Consider the following 17,176-nt stretch of genomic DNA (forward strand, 5'->3'; position numbering starts at 1 on the left):
ATGCATATGTGTGCATATGTGTATATATGCATATGTGTGCATATGTGTATATATGCATATGTGTGCATATGTGTATATATGCATATGTGTGCATATGTGTATATATGCATATGTGTGCATATGTGTATATATGCATATGTGTATATATGTATATATATATATATGCATATGTGTATATATGTATATATATATATATGCATATGTGTATATATGTATATATATATATGCATATGTGTGTATATATGTATATATATATATGCATATGTGTGTATATATGTATGTAACATGCTATATGCCACAGCGAAACATCTTAACAACTGTCAAAGTGGGGATTGGCGAGCCATGAATTTCTATGTATTGAAGATGTTGACCAAACGAGACAGAGGATGAGACACGGTCCGTCTTCTACGACAGATGGAATCACGTTTCATAGTCCGATTCCGAACAAAACACCCCAGTGGCATGAACTTTGGAGAGGATCTCCACATACATCTCGAGTGAACTTGAACTCAGCTAAAACTTTATTGACTATAATAGGGTACTATACCCAGTACTGAAGTACAGAGACTATGAACTCACATAAAAAAGCCCTAAGTGAAACTAACTAAGGACGCTAAGTACTATACTTGCATAATCAGAGCACACCAGTCCTTTGTCTGTTATCAATGTGTTGTTTTGAAATATTTTGCTTGAAAAACTATGTATCCCATAATGCCACCTTATGGCTAAAATGGGGCAGTATAAAAATGAAAAGCAAAAAGGGACTTGCTGACCGTGAGAAAAGCTGTGAGGCTGAAACGCGTCGGTGGAGTGTTTGTGTAATAAAAGCTTCTAAATAAGTATCCAGTTGTGCCGCCCTCCTTGTGTTCAAAAATATATATATGTATGTGTATATATATATATATATATATGTATGTGTGTATATATGTATATATATGTATGTGTGTATATATGTATATATATGTATGTGTGTATATATGTATGTGTGTATATGTATGTGTGTATATGTGTATATGTGTATATGTATGTGTGTATATGTGTATATATGTATGTGTGTATATATGTATGTGTGTATATATGTATATATATATGTATGTGTGTATATATGTATATATGTATGTGTGTATATATGTATATATATATGTATGTGTGTATATATGTATATATGTATGTGTGTATATATGTATATATATATATGTATGTATTTCCTTTACACAAAAAAGTCTTGAACACGCTCTCAGGGCAAGAACGAGGCGAACACCGGAATACAGGAAGTGCTGTTTAATCCGCGTTTCGCCGTGAAGACTGCTTGATCACGTGGAAATGTGTTAGAAAGACATTGGTTATATCTATTCAGATCATAGACATGAAAACAGGACTTGTAAACAACATAGAAAAACTGAATATAAACCTTGTGTCTATACGTTAAATGAAGCGTATGACTGTTTAAATACATGAGGTCACATAATTCAGGTACATTGTGTGTACTAGACACCACAAATCTAATTAATCATATTGTTGTTATTGTTTGCATAATTCATACGATATTACAATGAATATATGAAATAAAACGGAAACATCCGTGTGTGTGCATCGACTCAAAAATATCCTTCAGGGTCAGGCTTGTATTGAAATAACCAACAGTACGCAACCAGCGTGTTTTACCACTCTCAACCTGTGATCACGGGATGAGCCTCAACTCCACCCCTACTAACGCATAATGCGTAACGAATGGCAAAATACCCGGGCTGTATAAGGACAGAGTATCCCTAGCCCTCCCCGCGTGTGGGTATAGAAAACAAGGATAATGGCAAGTGCCCAAGTAAAACAGAGTCCGGGTTGGCACAGGAAAGCATACTTTGTGTGGTGCATGTGAAATGTCAAGGCAACATAGTGATGTATCAATGTACAAAAGTGCAGTATTTGCAAGTGCTCGAATACGTGTAACAGTAATTTACCGACCTTCAACTTTCAGTCTTTCAAACATGCAAAGTGCCCATGTGGTAAGGAGACAGAGAAGGGGAGAGGTCCCTTGAGGTGAAGTGCTGGTGAAATGGGCCCCCTCTCTTGCTCCTGAAACAAAACAAATAAAAGCAGGTTAAAAACATGTAGTTGGTGGCATAACGCCAATCCTGTGATGTTCAACATAGGACTTTAACAATCATAAGGTATGAAGAAAACGAAGATTGCAGGTTGAACATTGCATATATAAATACACTATGTCAGAAAACAGTTATCTTACATCTGTTAATCTTTTAAGTGTACGGCTAATTCTTCATCCTGGTTGAGGCCTCCCGGAACCTTACTTTGGAAATCTATGATTAATCTCGAATCCCTTTGGAGCAGTTTCAGAACCCTATTGCTCCCTCTCGGATTCCTGGGTATCTGTTCCAAAATTATGAAACCTAGGTATTTGACATTAGAGAAATGTTGTTCTCTAAAATGTCGTGCCACCGGGTATTTAGGGTCAAAATTGATGATGGCCTTAGTATGCTCCAGAATGTGTTTCTTAGCCATACATGTTGTGCTGGCTATGTACCATTTGTTGCATGTACAAACAATTGCATAGACAACTAATGTGGAACTGCATGTGAGAAAAGACATGATTTTATTTATCCCATTGTAGGTGACTTCTTTGCATGATTTGCTATTGGCACAAGCCTTGCAATGGCCACATGGAAAGAAGCCATCTAGGCCCTGTACATTCGCCGGAGGATATGTGGTGATATCACTGCAGACTAGCAGGTCCCTAATGCTTTTCCCGCGTCTGTATGTGATGCTGGGTCTTTTGGGTAGTTCCTTGCCAATGACATTGTCGGCTTTGAGTACGTCCCAATTCTTAGTTATTATTTTCGTAATAGCTTGGGAGTCAGTACTGTAAGTGAGAATGAGTCTGGTGACATTCTCCTCTTCCTCATCTGTGTTGGGTTTGTCACAGATAGTATCGGCCCTTTTGATGGTATTGGCTCTCTCCCTAGCTTTCTTGAGCACCCAATTAGGGTAACCTCTGGCTTTAAATCTGTTCAATATGACCTCGCTTTCTTCCATGTATGCTTTGTCATTATTGCAGTTACGCTTAGCACGCAAAAGTTCCCCAAACGGAATACTCCATTTGAGATTTTCAGGATGACTGCTGAGGGCGTGCAAAATGCTATTACCAGCAGTTGCTTTGCGGAAAAGTTTTGTGTGCACCTTATTGTTGTTAATTTCAATTTTGACATCAAGATATTCTATGTCTGTCCTGCTCTTGGTGCCACTAAGAACAATGTTTAAGACATTTTGATTGAGTTTGTCAATGAACATGTCTGCTTCCTCCAAAGTACCTTTGCAAACAATGAAGAGGTCATCTATGTACCTCAGCCACAATGAGACCCTCTCGAAGTCTTGTTGGAAAGTAGAAAGTAGGATCAGAACTAATGTCTTTTTCCCACTTGCCAAGGAACAGATTCGCGAAACTGGGTGAAAAACATGAGCCCATTGCTGAACCACTGACCTGTCTATAAAGTTCACCATTGAACAGAAAGATGTTGTTTTTTAAGGCAATATTTGAGCATATCAAGAAGCATGTGGGTATGTTCCCTATATTTGATGGGCCTCTCCTTGAGGAAAAGCTCACATGCCTCCAATCCCTGGTCATGGTCAGTTATGGTGTAGAGGTTCTGAACATCCAAAGTTACCAAAACATAACCTGCCTCCCACTGCAAATTCTCTATCTTTTTCAGAAAATCTTTGGTGTCCTTCACGTAGCTATCTAATTCCATAACAAACTCCCTCAGGAAAAAGTCAATGTATTTAGATACCCTTTCTGATACACTACCCCGTGAGGACACTATGGGTCTCCCTGGAGGTCTAGTGGTACTTTTGTGTATCCTGGGCAATAGATAGAGCACCGGGAGAACAGGATAGTCACATTTGAGATAATCGAATTCTTCCCATGTTCGGATACCCTTCTCTTTCCATTCAAATAAGGAATCCCATAAACATGTAATACTTTCATGATAACATTTCATTTCGATTGGCGCATAAAATTTACTGTCACACAATGTCTGATAGCCTCTGCAATGTACATCTCCTTATCCTGCAAGACAATATTGCCCCCTTTATCCGCAGGGCGAATGACTATCGTGTCATCTTCCATTAGGGATTTTATGGCCTGTCTCTGTTTAAACGTCATGTTCGATTGCTCTTTCTGTTTGTATTTATGATGTTTATGTCTAAATTCATTAAGACTTTTGTTGACACACTCATGAAAAGTATCAATATTGTCATGGGGTAAGATCGGTAAGAAACTTGATTTGTTCCTAAACGTAGTATTGGCCGCTGTGTCGGTGCAAATGTCCAGTTCAGAAAGCAACTGTGTAGTACTACATGCCATTTCCGCCTGTGTTTCATTAATACCCAGCTCCATAATAGTGTTCAAAGTGTCACTGTCACCAACATCAAAACTATACACATTAGAAATGTCAGATGTACCAATGGGATGAGCTTGATCCCCTTTTAGTTTATGCCATTTCTTTAGTTTGAGTTTGCGTGTGTATTTGAACAAATCAATTCTGTTATCAGTGTATCTGGAGGGATATGAGGGACAGAATGACAATCCTAAACAGAGCGTCTTTTTTTCAATCATGTTCAGTTTTCTCTTGGACAAGTTAACTATGGTCATATTTACCATTTTGTCATCCATTAGTATTTTCTCTTGTTGGCACGTCCCTTGTTGGTTCCCACTGCACCACGTCCCTTGTCTTTTTTGCCATCGCTGTCTGATTCGTATTCTCCTGTTGTATCGTTTCCCCTTCCGCGTCCTCTTCCGCGTGTTCCTCTTCCTCGTCCTCGGGGTTTCGGTACCGGAGTCTCCCTTGTTGTTAAACGCCCCCTTCTCAGAGTCCAGTATTCGTCTAAAAAAGTCAATTGCGCTGGCCGCGATGTGCGTGATGACGAGGAGGAGCGGCGGACATGGATCGGCAGTGAAGTTAGGAGCGGCGGCTCGGGTAAGGTAAAGGCACACATTGGAGTCTGGGCGGGAGGGGGTCAGGGCGGGAGTGGGTGCGCACACAGGGACGGGCGGGAACCCTTACTGCACGCAAGCCTCAAATGCTGCCCCCAGCCCCCTTCTGCCACGGGCAATGCTGGGGCGGGCTGCTAATATAATATATATATATATATATATATATATATATATATAAAAAAAAATATATATATATATATATATATATATATATATATTTTTTTTTTTTTAGAACAAAGGAGGCGGCACAATCAGGAATAGATTTCAAGCTGAAATTAGATATTTTGATGTGGGGTGCTCAATTGGTCGATTTTTATTATCTGTTACATTTTTACAGTTAAACTAAGAAAGCCTTATTGAATTATGTGAAATCTTTTGCTTGATTGTTACTGGGGATTTTAGAGAATGTGGGGTTTACTGGCTGATTAATGGAATTTTAAAAGTATATTTAAATGGTGTTTTATTTTGAGTATTTTCATATTTGCATTTTAGCTTGTTTATAAATCATTGTTTAAAAGACTATGGGCTAAATAAACATGTTTTGAGCTGAAAACCTATATATGACGGGTTGACTCTGCACCTAAAACAATTAAACTACCCAATGTTCCCTACTTGTGTTTTTGTATGTATAAATATATATATATATATATATCAAACAGATTCTCTGCAGTCCTCTTTTCCAAAAGAAAAAAATGAAAGCCTTTGTGTTGTATTGCTAGATAATATAGATGGTTTCTAGTTGCGAGTTAACAGACGACTAAGTGGAAACTGCAGTGCTTCTCAGTAGGGATGAAATATCTCCTTGGTCTCCCTACCTGACCCACACTTGAAGGGGGAGGTGGGTCTGGGGAAAAGAGATTCAGTAAAATCATGCAAGCCACTTCCTTTTTATTTTTCTCTTTCTTAACTGTTGGCTGGGGTGAACTTTGTTTGTGGCCCATTTGATAAACTACACTTAGCTTGTAAGCTTCATAACTCCTACTTTAGAGTGGGTGGTAATTGTGGTAGTATTGAAAAGGCATTCATCCTGACATTTGTATGTTTTTGCAGATGGTGAATCAGGCAAAGGAGATACAGTTTTTGGATTATAGGATGCTGGTGAATTAGCTGTCCCCACACTGGCACTGTGGCACAGTGTAACTGAGGTAAGTTTAACTGTTAGGCATGTGTGTGTGTGGAGAAGATATAATTACTTGAGCAACATAACCTTCATTTTTAATTATGTAAATGTTCACAGAGATGCCGCAAGGATTGCTCAATGTGATGTATAACTCATGGTTGTAACATTGAAATCCGCATTTATTAAAATGATGAAAATTGCAACTTTTGAATAATGTAACATGCGCTTAGCAAATATATTTATGTAATAGATGATATTTTGACGTATTTTTGTGTCCGTTTTATCGTCAAATAACAGAATGTTACTGATTGTTTGTAAAACAAGCACAGACTCCCAAATATTTCCATATAAGCCAACTGCTAAAGCTGTTAAATCCCAAAACAGCCGAATAACGTGGCTGTCCAGTTTTGATTCCACTGCATACCTCTTTCTAACATACTTCCTATCTCACTCTTGCAGGTTCTTTTCATCCTTGCTTTCTCGATTTGTCACTTTTTTCTTACCTTTTACTTCCTCCTCCTTTCTCTCTTGTCTGGCTCCTAACTCTTGCTCTGGGTCAAAGTCTGATAGTTAAATATATGTCTTGTCTCAAAAAAGTATGGTGGGTGCCCACCAGCTTAAATTAAGCACGGCCATACTATTGCCGTGGCCCATGACTCCTTTGGACTTTAAGTTGAGCCTTAAACAGAGCCTCAAGTTTTTAGTTGTTTACGGTCCTGCTCTGGATTTGCAAATAATAGTCATCGAATGATTAACAGCTAGTCCTGGTACTTATTGTATATATTTTTGCATCTTGCTTTATTGTAGGGTATACAATTTTGGTGATGATTGGTTTTTGGATCAGGATGTGAAGGTCATAGATGGTCAAATTTAATTTAAATAGAAGGGAATGTCATGAGTCCATGCTGAATTCTGGAGTAATGTTGCTGGCAGGTTAAGCAACTTTACCAATTCATGTCTATGCTGTCTTTCCTGACGGAAATTTGTAAAATCACTTTTTCACCCTTCCAAGATACCGTTGTATAGGCAACTGAAATATTATTGGATAATCCATGGAACCTATGGTGGCTAAGAGGGCTGATGAAATTGCAACTACTAGATGCCCTTGATTCCTTGACAAAAAGAGCTCCTCCTAGATGTGGAACAGTACCGATGAGATCCAGGGATTCTTGGTATGAACCAATCGAGCCAGGGTCGTAAGTTGATTCCCTTCCATAGGGGTTTCTGACTCCTACCGCTCAAGAGGGTAGCCCTTCTTAAATACTATGTGCTTTAATGATGAAGGAATCCCTAAAATAGATTGTGTTTAGAAGGTAGCAGCAGACATCATACAATGTTTTATAAAGTAGCTGACTAGAGGTAAAGAACACAAAATGTGTCTGATTCTTGAGTGGCCCAGTACACTTCAGAACGTTGTAGAACTAGTAGGACTTCCCAGTAACGGGACTTGCATTGGAGTGTGCTAATCAGTAACAAGAAATACTACTTTTCAACAGAATAGTTTCGTTATAGGTTCAAGCAAGTTGATTTTATGTAATTCCTGCTTTGCTAATACTATCTGAGTACTGCATTTACTTTCAACTCTTGATTTCCTACGATGCATGTTAAATCTATTGCATGCAGTTTTTTTCCCTAGCAATAGTTTTTAGGTCTCGCCTGAGCCAGCGCATGCGCTGCCCATGCGAAACATTTAGTGAGTGGGCTTAGCCTTAGTGCATGCGCTGCTCTGGCGAGACATTTAGTGAGTGGGTTTTTAACCGCATCGCTACTGCAGCGATTTTTGCGCTGTGCGGCAATTTTAAAATTACCGCAATACACGACGAGCTCAGCTCGTCATCAGCACACGCCACCCGTGGGTGATGACGAGCTCAGGGGTTAAAAGTCCATCCACAGCTTTTTCGGTGGCATGGAGCGTACGGTTACGTCACATGCACGAGCGGAGGCGCCATCTGGCTTTCCTCTCTCGTCATGGTGCTCACACACCTCTCGCCACAGCTGCTTTCACTTTTGCCACACTTTTGCCGAAGCGCTCGCGCGCAACACTCGCATGTTTTAAAAAAAAATTGTTTAGCGCGTGTGCACACAACTCCCTGGCTTGTTTCTAATTCATTTCAGAAAAGGAGGCCTAGAAATCTCAAAGGCTACATCATTAACCCAAAGAATTGTACTTTTTTTAAGTAGCTGCAGACTGGAATGTTTTGGATTACCGCTAGCCGTACTTTGTTTGCTCAACTTAAAGCAAAAGTTTCTACACACAGAGGCAAGGCAGCAGGAGTTCATCACAAACACGGAACCAACAGCAGTGCAGGCGTTTCTTAAGCATAGCAAACATCACTGACAGCTAACCTCACGAACAGGAAGGAGGCTAAAAATCATCGTCACACAGACACACAACATAGGGTAGCGCCGTTCAATCTTTCATCACACAGCTATATCATAACAATGAAGCAGTGCATAGTTACCTCAAAAAGAACCGTGCAACAAATGCTGCAGAGGTGCAAGCTTTTATCACAAACGAGTAGGGCTGGAACGTCATGGGCAGCAGCGGTGCAAGCTATCTTAGCTTAAAGAACATATACATCAGAAGGAGCGCACAGCAGAAGCCATAGCGTCAGCGTCCTTCACTTTTACAACGTGCGCGGCGTGGGGAACGGCAGGGTGGGTCCGACACGAAAACACACTCTGAGCAGGTACAGCCCGGAAGAAGCAGCTCAAACCTCGCGTGCACACCAGCAGCGTTTGCAGCAGCCACGTAAGCAATCTGTTAACAGCCTCAGCTGCAAGGCAGGGGCGCGCACACCCTGGCAGCCCCCACTCTCTCAGTTGAGAGCCCTGATATACTGCAATGTCCTTTCCAAACGGCTGTTTTCATGCTCTGCCAGGGAAGGGGTTCACGCCGCCGCGCTGACAGCCTGGACAGAGTGCCTGGAGGGCTGCCAGCGGGCCTGCTGCTCCCGGGGCCTCGATGAAAGCTTGCAGGGCAGGAAATCCTGTCAAGTCCTCTATATCAGGGATATTTAAGCCTGTGAACAATTCGATTACAGAGCGCTTTTCCAGTGGCTTTTTCAGCTTTTTGGCTCTCCCAGAGCATCGCTCCACTTGCTATACGGGTTCACTTCTTTCTCAGATTCACACGTGTGCTTTTTCTGCCACCTACTGGATGGTCATAAAACAGCCTTATAAAAAAAGACGCACATTTCTATCCTATCGGCATAGTTAAGAGGAATTGCCCGAAAAGGCTCCATATATTATGCAATTCTTCACCCTCCATTTGAAGCAGCATAGCGTCAGGCCACAAATCCTCAAAAGTTCTTAAAGTGGTTCTGAAAATACAACTGGCCTCCTTCAGCTCTGAAAAGTGAACAATATACTGAAAAGAGCCATCTAAGCTGCACTCATCTTGTCTTTGTGTTTTTAGTTTTTGCAAGGCAAGACTTGTTAGCTTACAGTTGGCTTAAAGTACGGTGACCAGACATCCCGGATTTCCTAGGACAGTCTAGGTTTTCGAGGATTGACCTTACGTCCTGACACATTTCAATAAATTAACAAGCCTTTGCTATGCAATAGGTCTCGCATTTGCGAGAGTTTGAGCTATTGACATAGAAAATGATAATGCGTTTTATTTATGTGTTTGGAAAACCTGCAAGCGCGTACACAACTCCTGGGCTTGTTTTCGCGCACGCACCACTTGCATGCTTGTTTCCCCGATGCTCTGCTCCGCAGTGCCCTTTTCAAGAGCGTCTCTCCTCGTTTCGCAGTGTAATCTCCTGTCAGGACTCGATTAGTGTCTCCTCTAACGTGTGATGCCCCGGCCGACTCTCTCCTTGTGATGTCATAAGCCTCTGTCTCCTCCCTGGCCGTCTCTCTGTAGTGGTCATTTGCCTCTCTGGTGCTGTTGTATTTTTTTATAGTTTCTGCAGCCCTGGATGTCTCGCTCCTTTTGGGTATATATTTGCTCTCAGTCTTTCCTCCTTTGTCTCTTCTTCTGCTGCCCCCCTCTCTCCCTCTCTTCTTTGTTTACACGTATCAGAACAGTCTATTCCGCAAGTTTCCTTTGCCTTTCTTCTTTCCTGGGTATCCTTATCTTCCTCCCAGGGTGGTAGAAGTTGCGAGCATTGCAAAAACAAACAAAACCTTGAAGACATTTTTAATCAGTTATTTTTTTAATAAGGTTGTTAAGTTATACATAATGTCGTCTTGGTTATATATAAGGTAACAAAAATACTTATAACAATTTTTTATTATAACATAACATGCTCGACAGCAGTCACATTGCTGTACAACATAACTTAAACACATTGGCATAGCCAATAGCTCTGGCTAAAAACTTATAAGGGCCCAAAAGCGAGACCTATTGGCTATGCCAATGCTTGTTTCGTTTGCTTCCTAATTGCATGCTTACATCCAAGTTCTCAACTACCTTGCAGAGCAGGGGGAAAAACATTGTAGGTGCAGTTTGAAATGCTTGAAAAGTGCCTAAAAATAACCAGCGATTGAAGGGCTTACATCATTCCTCATGGCACATAGTGCGAACATAATGGAGTGATAAGTATAAAAAAATGTCAATTTGAACCCCGACATCTTCCATAGAGCATGTCTAGAGAATGCCTCCCTAGAAGTATATAAGGGTTTTTAAAGGTGACTTTTTTTTTTTGGGAAAAACTTTATTGTGCAAACAATTTTCATTACAAGTATGGGCCTACAACCACAGGGGCCAGCCGCTAGTACATGTAAAGCAATTATATGACCTCACAAAGCAGCGACTGATCCCTTAGAGGTCCAGCAGAGTACAGGATACATTTTTCGGCAACACAGGATGTAGTCAGGATATAGATGTTTTTAATTTTTTAGAGAGGAACAAAGAGAAAAACAGAAAAACAAAACTCAAGGCGAAAGGCGTTCTAGACAATGTCGAGCTCCGATGGGGGGGACCTGCAATTCCGGATAGCGAATCAGGAGGGCAATAGAGATGACCAGGGGGGCAGGCAATGGGGAAGTCAGACAATCAGGAAAAAGGAGTAAATTATTTCAGGAACCTCAGAATCAGGGGGACAGAGAAATGTCCGGAGTGTCTTCAAAAGGAGGTGTACAGATGTTCCCTCTGTAGGAGTTCCATTGACCCCAAATTTTACTCCACGCTCTAGGCTTGCCCCTAGCCCAATATACAGTCTTCTCTCTAAACATGCACCAGTCCATATTCTCCTTCCATACCGACACGGTGGGAGGCCGTTGGGAACCCCACAGCTGCGCAATATCTCTTTGCGATCATGTTCCCAAGTGCCGCCCACCGGGCCTGGGCGGCGACGTAATCATTCGGCTCCCACACATTCAACAAACATCTACGAGCCTCAGGCAGCAGAGCGACCCCGGTGACACATTCCATTACCGCATGCACACACTGCCAATACGCCGCCACCTCACGACACTCCCAAAGGATATGAAGAAAGGTGGCACTCATTCCACATCCGCTCTTACACAACCCATCCGAGGAAAAACCCATAGCAACCAAACGAGGACCTGTAACATACACACGATGAAGAATTTTGAGCTGGACGAGACGGAGACTGGCAGGAATGGCGACCTCTTTCGGGGAGGATAGTGCGGACTGCCAGTCCTCGTCATCCAACTCCAATCCGTCTCCGGTCCAGGCCTCCCTGAGACGCACAAGGAGATCTGCCCGATTGTTAGTACGATTTCCTTGATCTATAAGAAACTTATTATCGGGCAGCTGACCGTCAAGTATACGGTCCTCGAGTGGGGAAGATTCAGGAACAGTAACACCGGCTGTGAAGACAGACAGCAAAGCGTGGCGAACCTGTGCATACCTGAAGAACTCCCGATCACTGAACTCGTATTCACTTTGAAGCATCGCAAAGGTCTTCACCGCGCCTTTCACCCAGAGATCACCCACTCTGCTAATGCCAATCCTATCCCAGTTCTCAAAACTTTCGTTGTCCAGAGGCATCCCAATCTTTCAGAAGCATACAAAGGGGTCGCTCGTGTCAATCGATCATTCCATCCCATGGCCGCATTGGCATCTTTCCACACACGCACTGCAATCTTGGTGGGTCCCGTTAGTGTCCTCCCCGCCGTCCGGGAGTAGAGCGCTCTGTTGAAGTTACCGCCGGGCAACTGATATTTATCCATCTCGAAAGCAGGATTCGGACCGGGTGCATACCTAGGCTGGTTGATGGCGGACAACTGGGAGGCCCAATAATACCTCCTGATGTCCGGTAGCGCGATGCCCCCGCCATACCAGGGGAGAGTTCGTTTTGCAAGAGCGATGCGTGCGCGACCGTCCCAAACAAGCCTCTTCTGTAAACCTTCCACCTCCCGAAAGTAAGCCGCCGGAATAATGTCGAAAGAGTTCTGAAGAGCGTAGAGAAATCGAGGCAGAGACATCATTTTAAAGAGTGCTGCTCGACCGAGTGGCGACAACGGCAATCTACGCCACCGAGCCACGTCCAACTTCAGTCGTCGGAGAGGAGGAAGGAGATTATGCTCGTAGCGGGCAGCTGGGTCTAACGATATATAGACTCCCAAATACTTGAAGCCGGATTGTGAAATTTGAATGGGAAACCTACTCGGTAAGGGGGGAAGGCCGCCCGAGATGACATACACACACGATTTAGACCAATTAATGATCAAACCGGAGTTCTTGCCGAAAGGGGATTTGCGAGGGGAGGTGAGGTACAAGAGGATATCGTCGGCGTATAACGAGACACGATCTTCAAAATCGGGGGCCCACTGAATGCCCTCTATCGACTGCTCCCATCGGAGCCAGGCTGCAAGCGGTTCTAGAGCAAGAGCAAAGAGCAGAAGGGACAGCGGGCATCCCTGCCTAGTACCCCTCCCGAGAGCCAAGGACTGGGACACTACCATTAACAACAACCTGAGCCAGCGGATCCGTATATGAAAGTCTCACCCAACTGATAAATTCCGCACCGAAACCGAACTTCGCCAGAGTGGCCCAAAGATATGGCCATTCTATCGTGTCAAAGGCCATCGTGGCGTCCAAGGAAGCCAAGATGGCCGGCTCCGGAAGAGACTCCGCCCTAGCGAGAACGCCATGTAAGCGCCGCAAATTAAGAGCAGTGTTCCGGTACGGAATAAATCCGGATTGATCCGGATGGATCAGGTCACAAATTACAGTGAGTAGACGATTAGCAAGGACCTTGGCGAGAATCTTCGGCTCAGCATTCAATAGAGAGATAGGCCTGTATGACGCACAACGATCACGAGGCTTGCCCTCCTTTGGAATTACAACTATAGTTGCCAGACGCTGGTCACAAGGAAGGGTGCCAAGATCACGTGACTCCATAAACATATCTCGAAGATAAGGTGCAACTTTGTCTGGGCGCAGTTTGTACAGTTCAATAGGCAAGCCATTAGGGCCCATAGCCTTGCCAGAACGGAGGGAACGGATTGCGGTCGCAATCTCGTCGACCAACAACGAGGCCTCCATGCACTCTCGATCTTCCTCAGACAGGCAGGGCAGCGCGATGTCCCTCAGCAATAAACGAGAGTCATCCTCATCTCTATCGGACACCGGGGAGTAGACCACACGAAAATAGTCAGCAAAACACTCCACAATCTTGCCAGGGTCAGTCACATTCACACCATCCCAAGTCTGAATCACCGGGACCACACGATTCGCTCTTTCCTTCTTATCACGCCAGGCGATCAATTTACACGCCTTATCCCCAACATCATACAGTCTACCTTGCTGTTCCCTGTGCATTGTCTTGGCAGCATCTGTAACAAGGGATTTATAGTCAAACTGCTTCAAACTAAGGGCGTAGAGTCTATCCTGGGTGACGCCTAAGTCTAGATCAGCCTCCAACTCCAGTATTTCCACCTCCAGACTCACGACCTCCTTATTTCTAGCTTTCTTGGTCTCCGCTATTAAAGATAGGGCCTGTCCACGAATAACAGTTTTGAAGGCTCCCCACAGGGACACTGAGGACAAAACGGACCCCTCGTTCTCCGAAAAGTAGTGATCCAGGGACTTTATCAGGCTGTTATGGGCTTTGGGATTGCGCAGGTACCAAGGATTGATAGGGGCGAGCCGCCCAGCCGCGTGTTTCCCTGTATCAAAACTAAGGCACAAAGGAGAATGATCTGAAATGCCCCCGGCCAAGTTTCTGATCTCCCCGACGTAGGAAGACTGGACAGCAGGCATAAGGATGTAATCCAGCCTGGAGAGACTCCCATGAGCCCCGGAGTGAAAGTTGTATTGACATTGTGTCGGATGCATTAACCTCCAGCAATCCACCAGACCAAAGGTGTCCAAGAACCCACCGAGCCATGATTGGGAAGTGGGAAGATCCCTGGTGGGGTGGCGATCCAAACCGCCAGAAAGCACAGAATTAAAATCCCCACCCATGAGGAGAAAACTATCAGGGAGCTCCAGCATCATCCAGCCAACATCTGAGAAAGTAGAGGTCTGGAGACCCGGGGGAACGTATACAGTAACCAATGAGAGTCTTACCCTCCCTCCTACCAGTGAGAGCGGCGTAACGCCCTCTGTCCTCAAGGATTACGTTATCAATCTCTAGAGGGAGAGAAGACCGGACCAGAATACCAACCCCTCTGGAACAAGTGGTGAACCCAGAGTGCGCAACAAAGCGGTAACCCCACCTATTCATAGCATGACACACATTTCCCACCAAATGCGTCTCCTGTAAGAGTACCACATCAGGAGACAAACGACGCAAATATTGCAGTACAACACCCCGTTTTATACCTTCCCCCAATCCATTGACGTTCCAAGAGAGCAACCTCAACCCACTACCCCCCATCCCCACAAGTGATGCATGAGTCACCCCACAAAGAGCAGGACACCTGAAGCAAGGAAAAAACCAATACTCCGCCTTGAGAGAGAAAACCACGCACACAAACACCCCATCCCACCCCCAACCAGCACCCGTTACAACTCCCCCCTCCCTGCACCCCTGCAGTAGACTAAGAAGCCACCCCAACATGCAGTGTGCCTGTCGCCCTAACAGTCCCATTCTACAAAAAAAACCCCGGAGGAGGAAAGAGGCCCGTCGCCACCCAAACGTGGACAACAAGAAGACATACTACACAAATGAAATAGCACCTAGCTGAGAAATGTCTGATGTTCGGAGGTCAGGGACCGAAAAGTCACTTCTGCGTAGGCTCACCACCGCCAGGGTGCTCCATCCGATCGCCTCGGCCAGGCAGGGAATCCAACCAGTCACTCACATTGTCCGGTTGATCGAAAAAGAAGGTCCGTTCCTCATATTCCACTCTAAGCCTAGTAGGGAAAAGCATCGCGTACTTTAGTCCCAGGTCCCGAAGATGTTGTTTTACCCCCTGAAAGCCCATCCTTTGTCTCTGGACAAGTTGAGTGAAGTCCGGGAAAAAATTGACAAAGGAGTTTTCAAATTTTACCGGGCCATGCACTCTCGATGCCTGCAGGATCGCATCACGGTCTTTGAAGTGGAAAAGTTTTGCGATGATAGGCCTCAGAGGGGCGCCCGGCTTGGGCTTACCACCCGGAACATGATGTGCACGCTCCACTGCGAAAAACTTGCTCAGTCCAGAAGGGGAAAGATGGTTCAGGACTAGATCTTCAACCAGGAGGTCCACCGAGTGAGTCTTGGGATTTTCTGGAACACTTATGACGCGAATGTTGTTGCGTCTTGCTCTGTTCTCAAAATCCTCCAGCCGATGGGACATCCGGTCATTGGCCGATTTCAAATTGTAGTTCAAAACGCTTTTCAGTAGCTTTTGTTTATGAAAGCTGAAGGCCGAATTCAGAGTTCATGGGAACGCTGTGTGCCGGATTGTTTTCCAAAAAGTTATTGTTTCTGTTCAGGGGAGAACATCATTTCAGACAGGCTCGCAAAGAATTGGTCTACATATTCAGGTGACAGTTCGCCCAAGTTCGATAATGCTGTAACTTGGCAGTTGTGAGAATGATTGCTATCATCGATTTCAGGATCAGCAATGCTCACAGAAGGTCGTACCTGGGTGATACTGCTTCCATTTCTTGCCTCACTGCCACCACCTAGTCGTAGCGCAGGAGTCCCAACGAATGCCGTTATTAGGATTGGTAACCGCTGGGGACAACACGATGCGTGAGCAGTTACTGGACTTAGCAAAGTATCGACATCCATTGGTATTGCTGATGGTAGTGCAAGACAGGTGTCTAACACGCATTCCTCGCCGCATAGCATACATCGAAGCACAGGTAAGATGCAGGTCTGCCATATAGGTCTGAATGAAAGAAACCAGGTCATATTCAGATCTCTTAGCCGGGCTAATCCAAGGACTTTAGTTATGCGGTCCCGGTAGCGTATTGCTAGGATCGTTTCTTCCATCGTTGCCGGAGTCATGTCTGCGTTTTGGTTTGCCATATCAGAGCAGGAGGGTCAAAAATAAAATACCTGCTACGAGTCCCAAAAGTAGTGGTAGGCCGCCAAAGATCGAATGGACAAAATTTGGAAAGATACCCAGGACTGCTTCAAATGGTGTTAACAGTCCCTGAAAAATTGTCTTAAATACATTCGAGATACCACTGGCATTCAAAATATTTAGGATTTGGCTGAGCATTTCTGTGAAATGCACCGGGCAATTTGTTGATAAGTGTATGCATCTCTGCAGTTGTCCTTGTAACTTGGAGATCATACGTCTCTTTTGATAACGAGATGGGCACGGTTGTCTGCAAAAGCACAGACTTCATTCTGCTTAAAGTATCAATTCGTATAGAAGAGATATTCAAAGGAGGCCAAATCGGAGCCACTGAGTCTCCAGGGCCGTTCGGATACAATGCTTGCATATACAGCAAGTGACCATGGAAGACACGCTTAAGAGATATGCTTTCCCTGGCACCAAGCCACAACAGCTGTGATCCGTTATTAGGACGTAACTCCTGTTAGAAAGTTGCCTAAAGAATGGCTCTATTTGTGCTACAGGTGTGCCATGCTGGTGGCATGAAAGGTTGTTTGAAGTACCCTCACAGGCCCTTTGTAAGTTAATACCCTGGCACAAAATTATACCGCTTAGTGAATGTTTACACTCAT

At 44.1% G+C, this 17,176-nt stretch overlaps 1 protein-coding gene across 7 annotated transcripts in view; it reads left to right on the forward strand.

Annotated features, from left to right (window-relative positions):
* TAOK2 (TAO kinase 2) overlaps window positions 1-17,176 on the forward strand; it is a 1,046,857-nt gene that overhangs the window by 152,931 nt on the left and 876,750 nt on the right. For all 7 annotated transcript variants that reach the window (XM_086932114.1, XM_086932110.1, XM_086932116.1 and 4 more), the window contains one exon: window positions 6,056-6,150. The gene's annotated coding sequence lies outside the window, so the exon portion shown is untranslated. The remainder of the gene's footprint in view (window positions 1-6,055; window positions 6,151-17,176) is intronic.

This window comes from Lissotriton vulgaris, chromosome 7 (assembly GCF_964263255.1).
Source record: "Lissotriton vulgaris chromosome 7, aLisVul1.2, whole genome shotgun sequence".
NCBI classification, from domain to species: Eukaryota; Metazoa; Chordata; class Amphibia; order Caudata; family Salamandridae; genus Lissotriton; species Lissotriton vulgaris.